Below are 10,000 nucleotides of genomic sequence, written 5' to 3' on the forward strand. Positions count from 1 at the left end.
GGAGGCGGGACTGAAGAAGACATAAGGAAGGAAAATAATGTAAGTTTATGATTTGCATCCACTTTTTCCTTTTTTTTTATTTTATTTGGCGTGTTATTTGTTGGTAATTGTTGTTGTTGTTGTTGTTGTTGTTGTTGTTGTTGTTTTGCTTCCTCGGTCGTCCTGGAGGTTTTATTGGTTTGCCTCGTCGTTTATGGAGCATTCCTTTCCGTGTTACACCTAGCTTTGTTTTAAGGTTGAATTCTTGAGGTTCTTCATGCATTATAATGTTTGGTGTTTTTGCGTTTCTTATTTTTCTTTTAGTGTCAGTAATTTTTTTTTGCTGTTGTTTTATGTTCTTCTTCCTTCTTCATTTACTGTTATATTCTATTTTCATATATCTCCGCTGTTATTCATACTTTCTGCACTTATTCCTTTCTTTTCCTACCTATTACGGGAGTGAGAGAGAGAGAGAGAGAGAGAGAGAGAGAGGCGTGGATGAATTCTCAAATATAAATAAAACCTAATTTATAATCCCATTCGCCGAAATATTCCTAACTTTCTCTTCTTCTTCATATTTTCAACGCCAGAGTGAAATCCTTAACCAGGCAAAACTTTCTTGACTTCTGTCCAAAAAAAAAAAAAAGAAGGAATCCGGATCTCGAGCATATACTCCTTAAAAGTACAAAGGAATGCTAGTACAAAGGAAAGCCCAAAATCAGTGAAGGGAGAGAGGAAAGAGTGGGCAGGAGGACAGGAAACAAGTGGGAGAAGAGTAGATCAGAATAGTGAAATGTGTGTGGCATTGATTTTTCAAGTTCAGAGGAATGAAACACGCTAGATTACTAATAACATGTTTTCATTTGGAGGATAGTGCTTGGGTAATGAGAAAATGAGAAAATAAGTGTTTCAATTAATAAGGAGAAGACATAACAATGGAAAGTGTTGGCGGCATAACTGTCAATTAAAGGGAATATGAGACATTTGACAAATATTAAAAGAGAGTTCCATTTTGCGACCAGTACGAGGTTTGGGAAAGCAAAATGGGTGAAATAAGTGTGTTTACTGAATGATGAGTCGGAAAACTGATGGAAGGGATATATGAAAAAAGAAAGACGGATAGAACGTAAGTAAAGCAGAAAAATTATTATTATTAGATTTTAGGAAACAGAAAAAAAATGAGGATAATAAAAGGAAAAGATAGACTGTAGTAATTAATGAGACTGAAAATCGTTGCAAAGACAGAAGGAAACAAAGTAATGGAAAGAGGAACAATTAATGGGAAAGGGAGGCCCAGGAGAGAATTAAAAGGAGTATATGGATGGAGACTAGTGATGGTGGGACAGGGAAACAGTTTGTGGGAGGCAGGTTGACCAGTGTTGTTTCTCTGCAACGTCCGGCCACAAACGCGAACACTTACCCTCGTCAAGAGCCGCCAAACACGATCCGGAAGCCGAAGACCCAGAAATGTGGAGCTCCTCGTAAAGAAAATCATGGATGAGAACGAATGAAATGACACACACACACACACACACACACACACACACACACACACACACACACACACACACACACACACACACACACACACACACACACACACACTAACAGAGAAGCCACAACAAAAAATAACATTGACTCTAGTGTAAACATGAAGTGAAAACTAATTAGAAGGCAAGCTACTAATCTCAAACATTGCAACACTACACACACACACACACACACACACACACACACACACACACACACACACACACACACACACACACACACACACACACACACACAGGTCGAGGCCGTCCAGGTGGGTGTGAGCCAGCGAGCGATCGTTTCTGCGTTTCCGTAATGCTCCGTCGCCTTGTGTTTATGAGCCGTAATTATTACTCACACTTCTTCATATGTCACCCAACCCGAAACCCTCGACTCCCTTCCTCTCTTATATCTTTCCCAGCAATACATCCTGCCTCCTCTACTCCCCCTCGACATCTTACCTTCCTCTTCTCTTTCATCTTCCTCCTCAACCACCACTACAACCACCACCACCAACCACCACCACACATCACCACCACTAACCACCCTAAACCTACATTTTCTACACGTTCAATGGCCGGGTTTACCCATACAACCATCCTGCTTCTCCACAACATCCTCCTTTCGCTCCTCCGTCATCCCTTCCCAGTGCTCCGAGCGGCCCAACCTTCTTCCTTATTAGTGTTTAAAATGACTGGACCTTATTTTGGTAACGAGAAGGCTCGGCTGGTAGCAAATTTCTGGTGACCATTAAAAGGACGTGAGGTAGGAGGAGGAGGAGGGGGAGGAGGAGGAGGAGGAGGAGGAGGAGGAGGAGGAGGAGGAGGAGGAGGAGGAGGAGGAGGAGGACTGTCGGGGACGGGGGATGAAGAGAGAGAGTGAGCGAGTATAATTAGGGAGGAGAATATGGCCCAGGGCGGAAGTAACTATCAAAGCCAAGTGACAGGTGAGACTTGTTGATTATCGCGGTGATTAGGCAGGTAGACGAGACAGAGAGAGAGAGAGAGAGAGAGAGAGAGAGAGAGAGAGAGAGAGAGAGAGAGAGAGAGAGAGAGAGAGAGAGAGAGAGAGAGAGAGAGAGAGAGAGAGAGAGAGAGAGAGAGAGAGAGAGAGAGAGAGAGTGGTAAGGATGGGGTGGGACTCCCAAAACTGCATTAAAAGCTAGAAATACAATTTATTCAAAGAAACAGGATTATCTTTACTAGACGAATATCACAAAGAGGGAACCGATGGAAACATTGAGAAGGAGAACACGGAGAAGGAAACGAAACAGCGAAAAAGAGAAAGAGAGAAAGGAAAGCAAGGCAAGGGAAGGGAAGGGAAGGGAAGGGAAGGGAAAGAGATCCTGCAGGACATGTTTTACTATCCAGTAGGAACTTGTAAGAGGAGATACCTGCCACTGTAATTACAGGTAGAAGGACCCTGTTTCTTAACTCACCTGTGACCTGTCCAAACTCTCCCCACTCCCTCCCCACTCGCCCTCCCGACCCTGAATCACCGTCACTTTTATCCTCCCTCCCCATCCCTCCCCTCTTCCATTCTCTTTCTCCCTTCTCCCTTCTCCCGTAACTCCTACAAAGTGACTAATTTTGTTAAGAGGAAGAACTCTATATATTTACTTTTCAGTGCTAATTTTGCGAGAATAAGATAGAGATGGAGCGAGTGAGCGTGAGAGAGGGAAGAACACAAAGCAAGGGGAAAGAGAGAAGGGGAGGAAATGAGTGAAAGACATGATGTAATTATGATGAGAGAGAGAGAGAGAGAGAGAGAGAGAGAGAGAGAGAGATTAGTGCAGAGGATGAATAGAGGATAAGAAGGGTAAGGAGAGAATGCGACAGATGAGACGAAGCATAAAGATGATTAATATAATTCGAAGGATGTTGGTGAGAAAGAGAGAGAGAGAGAGAGAGAGAGAGAGAGAGAGAGAGAGAGAGAGAGAGAGAGAGAGAGAGAGAGAGAGGATGATAAATGGAGATAAGGGAAGGGAGAGAAAGATAAATGTTATATGGACGAAAGAAGACATTTTTGACCGTAACGAAGAAGAAGAAGAAAAGGGAAGGAGAAGAGAGAGGGGAAGAATGCTTACCAAATAATAATTACCAAGTGTTGTGTTATATTACCTTTATTTCAAGTCAGTGTTATATATTATACGTAACACTGATATGCCACTCACACACACACACACACACACACACACACACACACACACACACACACACACACACACACACACACACACACACACACACACACACACACACACACACACACACACACACACACACACACACACACACACACACACACACACACACACACACACACACACACACACACTTGCACCCCTTTCAGCTCCAGTGTGCCTTTGTTCTCCTTTTATTCATAAGCTACACAAGAACCACCTTTCTCACCTGTCCCTCGTCCATGATACATCACACGAGGGTACCACTTCTTCAGGTCCACGGGAGGATCTCAAAGCACCGTGATAAGCTTAGAGTACCAGGCGACAGTTGTTCACTTGTTTGCTTTTGCTGTACCGGAGAAAAAATGATCGTCGTGAAATACGGAAAACATGTTAAGATTTGGTTGGTCCTTGCCTTGAAACTGTGTCAAGAACTCTCGTCCCGTCAAGGTGGTTCCTACGCGTGCCCGGCCAAGCTCCCCTCTCAGGCGTCACCTCGCTGTCCGACAAGATGGAGGAGCTAACACTGTAACTCTCATTTCCTTGATTCTAGATTGTTTTGATTGTGCGTTGCGTAGATTATTAATTGATTTGAAAGTTTTATCGTATTGGTATCAAATTTCAATTATGTAGCCTTTAATCATGCAAATTTTACTAAGGAATTAGGTAAAACACAGGTCATAAGAAGTCAAATGAATATCTTAACGTTAATCTGTATTTCTTACATTTCTTATACATGTAATGATCCGCATCGAAATTTTCGCAGTGTTAGTTATCATGCTTTAATGACCATATTTCATAGGTTGCCTTCCATATCGTAACTGGAAACCACAGTAACAAAAAAAATACTGCGTCCCCATGTCACGATGATGAGGATGTGTCCGTCCCCAAACACGAAAATGCATTACCTTGTGGCCTGAAGAGTGTGCACTGCCTAGTCAGAAGGGTGACGGTGCTGTTACTTGCGTGGTGGGAGCTTTAGCGTTTTCTTTTCCCTCAGAAAATAGCAAGTATACAAGAAAGTATGGCATAACTGAAAACAGTGTGTTACTTATTTCCTAGGAAATAAAGGAAATAGCTTAGCATAAATGTACAAGTAAATATAAGAAAAAGAGACAAGTTATGATATCTTTAACAGACACATGATATACACACACAATATAAAGCTTTGACCATTAATGACAGTTTGAAAAGACATATGCTCTCTGAGTAACGCAACATGAATTTAGTGATAAAGATGAAATGTAGATGTAATTATCTAGTACTTTAAACAAATCTATCACTATTTCAACTCTCAATAGTGTTCTTAAAAATTACACTCTAAATCTGCACCAAAATAGCTAATAAAGATCCAGGGAAAACCTACAAGTCAAGTGGCTAAATGCTTCAAATATTCGTACACCTCACACGTCCTTATCAATATCGCTTATCAATACTGAATAGATCAAGTGTCCGTTTTCCGAGAGGTATGTGAGAGACTGTATAGTCACGCTGTGTTGTCACGTTATGTTGTCACGTTGTCTTGTCACGTTGCCGCCTTACTCTCGTGTCTCGGAGGAAAGACTGACGCAGGGGACTAGATAGGGTTAAGCTGGAGTAGTTGACGTCATATTAGGTTTACTAAGATCTTATCGGGAAGGCCAAGTCCCGCCTCCTGTCTCCTGCTCGCTCGTCCGGCTTTCCCCTCCCCCCGCCCTTCCCACCAGCGGACCTCTCCCCGCAAGGCACGACAAGCTACATAAGTTTCTCTGATCCATTCACAAAAAAATAATTAATACATCCTGCTCCCCTTGAGATTTTCATCTTCGTTCAATATTAAGCTTGTACCAATTTTCTATCTTTGCTGGGAGAGAGAGAGAGAGAGAGAGAGAGAGAGAGAGAGAGAGAGAGAGAGAGAGAGAGAGAGAGAGAGAGAGAGAGAGAGAAAGAGAGAAAATCGATTAAGTGGCAGAGTATGTAGTCTTAGAGTAAAGACATATGACTGTAGTACATGTACTTTAGAAAATTTATAGAAAATGTATGCAATATGGTAATTTACATCATATAATTCACAAAAACGAGGTGGTTGTTCGGCCCACCTGGGAACTCACGGAATCTATCCTCGGCTGCCACGCTCCCAGCACATATCCACACCGCAGAGTAGCAAGCCGCCTCCTGGTCGTGATGTCTCTTCGCATACGCCTTCTTCTTTTCATTGCAATAAATATGGTAGTCAAGGTCACAAATCATGTAACCTTCCGCCCTCAGTGCCACAGCATTTTACTTTTTTCTTTAGCGTTCACAACTGTTGACACTACTTACAAGACTGACAGAATTTTTTAGCAGCTCTGAGATTGACAGGAGAGGCAGAACAGAACAGAGTGAGAACAAGTCACATGATTCCTGACTATGAATGTTCCCCGGAGTGTCTTCTTAGATCTTGAGTAGGATGTTCTCGGGTTTGAAATGTCATTGGTCGTATGAGGCATGGAGATAGACGTTGTGGAGAGCCTATAGTAGACTCCTGAAAATGTTTACGCTCCCCATAAACAAGGGTGCATCACTGGATCACCCTTGTGTTATGGAGTGGCCTTCAACTGCACTGTCACTGTGGTACGGAGACAAGTCCTCTTTAAGTGTGCTACTTGTATCAGTCCTTCTGTATTTCGTTGTTATTTGTAGGAATGGATCTGACCTGACTGCTCTTTTATCTTGGAGTGTCAGTCTACACTACCAGAGGAAATATATCACAGTATATTGTCATTATATTCACTGATAGCATTAATAATTGTGAACACATAAGCAAAAGAGGAATGATTCTTGTGGTGTGTTTGAATTCTACAAGATTGAAATGATAATAATAATAATAACAATAATAATAATAATAATAATAATAATAATAATAATAATGATAATAATGAAAATATCAGTTATGATAATAATAATAATAATAATAATAATAATAATAATAATAATAATGATAATAATTGTTACTCTGGTGAAGAAAAGTAAATTATTTATCTCTTGAAAATGAAGAAATATTTGGCCATGTAAGTCATGTAAAACAAAGCAAGACACCGAGACAAGTAGGAAACCACTAAACACACACACACACACACACACACACACACACACACACACACACACACACACACACACACACACACACACACACACACACACACAAAGGGAAACTGATACACACAAGTAACATAAATCTCAAAGTCTTGCATCACACAGCATCGCACAACATAATGAGTCTGACCATCCTGCACTGCCGACATCCCCTTTAATACCCGTAAGCATCACATCCTTTTCTTTTTCAGGGGAAACAACTGGCGCCTTCCTGCGAGATAAAGGAAAGACAGAGACAGAGAGGAACACAGGTAAGCTAGTTCGACGTGATATTTATTGTTTTCCTCCCTCTCTCTGAGCTCCCCGCCGCGGCCCCGAGAGTGCGTGTTTGGATGGATTCTTGCGCAGCTTAAAATAATGTCTTTGTGGTGAGGTGAGGTGAGGGAGAGGCGTGGAGAGGGGTAGGCAGGGAGACAGGGACTATGGTCACTGGGAATGAATCATAGTGTTGAAGTGCAGCCAAATCTGTGTTAACTCCGCTGTGTGTCGTAGATGGAGTGGCCAGATTAGAGAGAGAGAGAGAGAGAGAGAGAGAGAGAGATCAGTCACCTGTGTTCTTTCTTTCTATCCCACCGACTCACTAATTGATCTCCGTATAGAGCGGGGGAAGAAAAATAAAAAGAGAAATGCTAGCGACCCGTAAAGCGCAGGTAATTGGACTCCTTTTTGATGCCAGAAAAAGCAGATTGGGACTGACTGGGGCGAGGTGAGGTGAAGCGGGTCATGGTGGGGGCGGGGATGGGTGAGGCTGGGTGGAGCGGGAGACCTCATGAGGGAATAGCGTGGGGCGGGATGGGGACTGGGCTGAGAGGGAGTACGGTTGGAGATAAAGAGGATATTAATCTACAGCTTATGCACCAGAAGATACACCTGTCTTGCCTTACCTGAGTTGTCGTTAGGGGATGTTTTGCCTTTCTATCGCCACTCCGTGAGACTCAACACATGATGAACTATACGATGATACATGTACTGTACCTTAAAACCAAAGTATGTATTTGTATAATAGTTTTTGCGTGTACGGATGAGATGTATTCATCAGTAATTGATTAATGAAGAGTGGCATACAAGTATAACTGTATATCAAAACGTAAAGTGTGTAGTATGTTGTTGTATGTTAATTGTATGGAAAAGGTTCGTAATTAGCAGATGAATGAATGAATGAATGAATCACATGTCGGTAAAAAATAGACTTGTTTCCGCATCCTAGTATTGGAATTACGCACTTTCTTTCTCTGTAGATTTCTGAGAATAAAGGAAGTATCACGTGTGTGTGTGTGTGTGTGTGTGTGTGTGTGTGTGTGTGTGTGTGTGTGTGTGTGTGTGTGTGTGTGTGTGTGTGTGCGTGCGTGTTAAACAGGAAGTTCGAATTAACTTAGAACTGAAATCATATTGTACGGTTATAGGAATTTGATATAAGTCCTTAATTAGTAAAGGGTTCAAATGATAGTACCTGCAAGCTCGAAGCACCGACTTAATGCGTTCTTCGTGAAATACAACACTTCACAAGACTGGAAGCTCGTTACAGAATTCTTACGAAACTGAGAAGAGTAGGAAAGGCTTAAAAGAATATTTTTTTTCTTTGTTTGATGTTCAACCATTATGATTAATTCAGGCATAAATGTGTTTGTATTACTCTCTCTCTCTCTCTCTCTCTCTCTCTCTCTCTCTCTCTCTCTCTCTCTCTCTCTCTCTCTCTCTCTCTCTCTCTCTCTCTCTCTCTCTCTCTCTCTCTCTCTCTCTCTCTCTCTCTCTCTCTCTCTCTCTCTCTCTCTCTCTCTCTCTCTCTCTCTCTCTCTCTCTCACGTCTCGCTAATGAGGCACCCTCCCTCCAAAATAAATGGTGAGGCAATTCTTGATGTGCTTGTGACGTCACTGAAGAACTATTACTCGCAGTTTGTCTTGGTCAGGGAGGGAGGGAAGGGGAGGCGAGGGAAGTGGACGGGAGAGGATGGGAGGGGAGGAAGTACACAGGTAGCAGAAGGAAAAGAGAGGGAAAAAGGGCAGGTTAAGGCATTACTGTGTAGATAATGAAGCCAACGCTGCCCCCTCTCTTGGTAATGATCCTTGCTCGGCCTGTCAGGGAAGAGAAAGGGCTAAGAGGGCGTGAGGGCGTGGCTATAAACACCCTGAAAGCTCTTAGTTATTCCCGTAAACCCCTGGCATTCCCTCTCAGGTATTTAGTCTCCTTGTAAAGCCACTCGCTCCATGTAAACATTTTATGGTCCGGCGTAAATTCTGTAACATTTCACTCACTTATTTAGGTCCATAGAAAATCTCCACTGCCTCTCGCCTCGCATAAATATGTTCAGTATTTTCCCCGAAGCCCTCAGTCTTCCTGCCATGCCCTCCTCTCCTCTCATACGACTTAAACCTCAGTATTTCCCGTTAAACCTATAATCTTTCATCTCTCTGGAACCTCCCCGTCTCGTCTCAAGTCTTACCATTCCCGGAAACGCGGCCACGAAATTGTTCTGCCGCTCATCTTTCTCTTCGGCTGAAAATTGCGTACATTTTGAGAGGGACGCGTTTAGACAGATTGGATATTGCTTACCTTCTTTTTTCAACTGCTCCTAAACAGTTATGGGCAGAAAAAAAGAAAGGGTAAGTAAATTATCCAGATAAGATCATTAGGACCCTAAGTCATCATCGACGCTCCTTCCCCCGCCATACAAAAAACGGGAAAGATGTCTACCCTTCTCTCACCACCGCCCTACGTACACACACCCGCGCGCCAAAAAAATCATCCCCAGGTTTTCATCTCGGCGTCGCTCGTAATGATCAGTCCATGAATTAATTTTCCCACGAAAGATACAAAACCTTTACGAGGCCGATGACCCACCGAGGAAGTGCGGAGGTGAGAAAAGAGAGAGCAAGAGAGATGAAGGGACAGAGGGAAGAGAGGAAAAAAAAGAGCATCAAGGGCCATAAATCATAGGTGGGCAGTGGAGCGGAAGAGACGGCGCGCGTAACCCACCATAGACGTGTTGGATCATCCCTATATAGGATTGATCACACCATCTGCCCCTGATCGCTTCTGACGCTTATGGACTGTCGTGTTTTCAGCGGCAGCGAGGCGTGAATGTATTCCCATAGCAGTATCATACGTAGGGAAGGAGAAAAAAGTGTCATTAACCACGTGGAATTATTCTTTTCGACTGGGTTTTCATGGGGTTTTATGATTCGTTTGCTGTGGAG

The 10,000-nt window shown here is 42.9% G+C and overlaps 1 long non-coding RNA gene across 1 annotated transcript in view; it reads left to right on the forward strand.

Moving 5' to 3' along the window:
• The window catches only part of LOC123517728, a 63,226-nt gene that overhangs the window by 31,190 nt on the left and 22,036 nt on the right, over positions 1-10,000 (forward strand). The window contains exon 2 of the long non-coding RNA XR_006678561.1: positions 6,997-7,056. This is a non-coding gene — a long non-coding RNA (uncharacterized LOC123517728). The remainder of the gene's footprint in view (positions 1-6,996; positions 7,057-10,000) is intronic.

The sequence above is a fragment of the Portunus trituberculatus genome, chromosome 42, assembly GCF_017591435.1.
Source record: "Portunus trituberculatus isolate SZX2019 chromosome 42, ASM1759143v1, whole genome shotgun sequence".
NCBI classification, from domain to species: Eukaryota; Metazoa; Arthropoda; class Malacostraca; order Decapoda; family Portunidae; genus Portunus; species Portunus trituberculatus.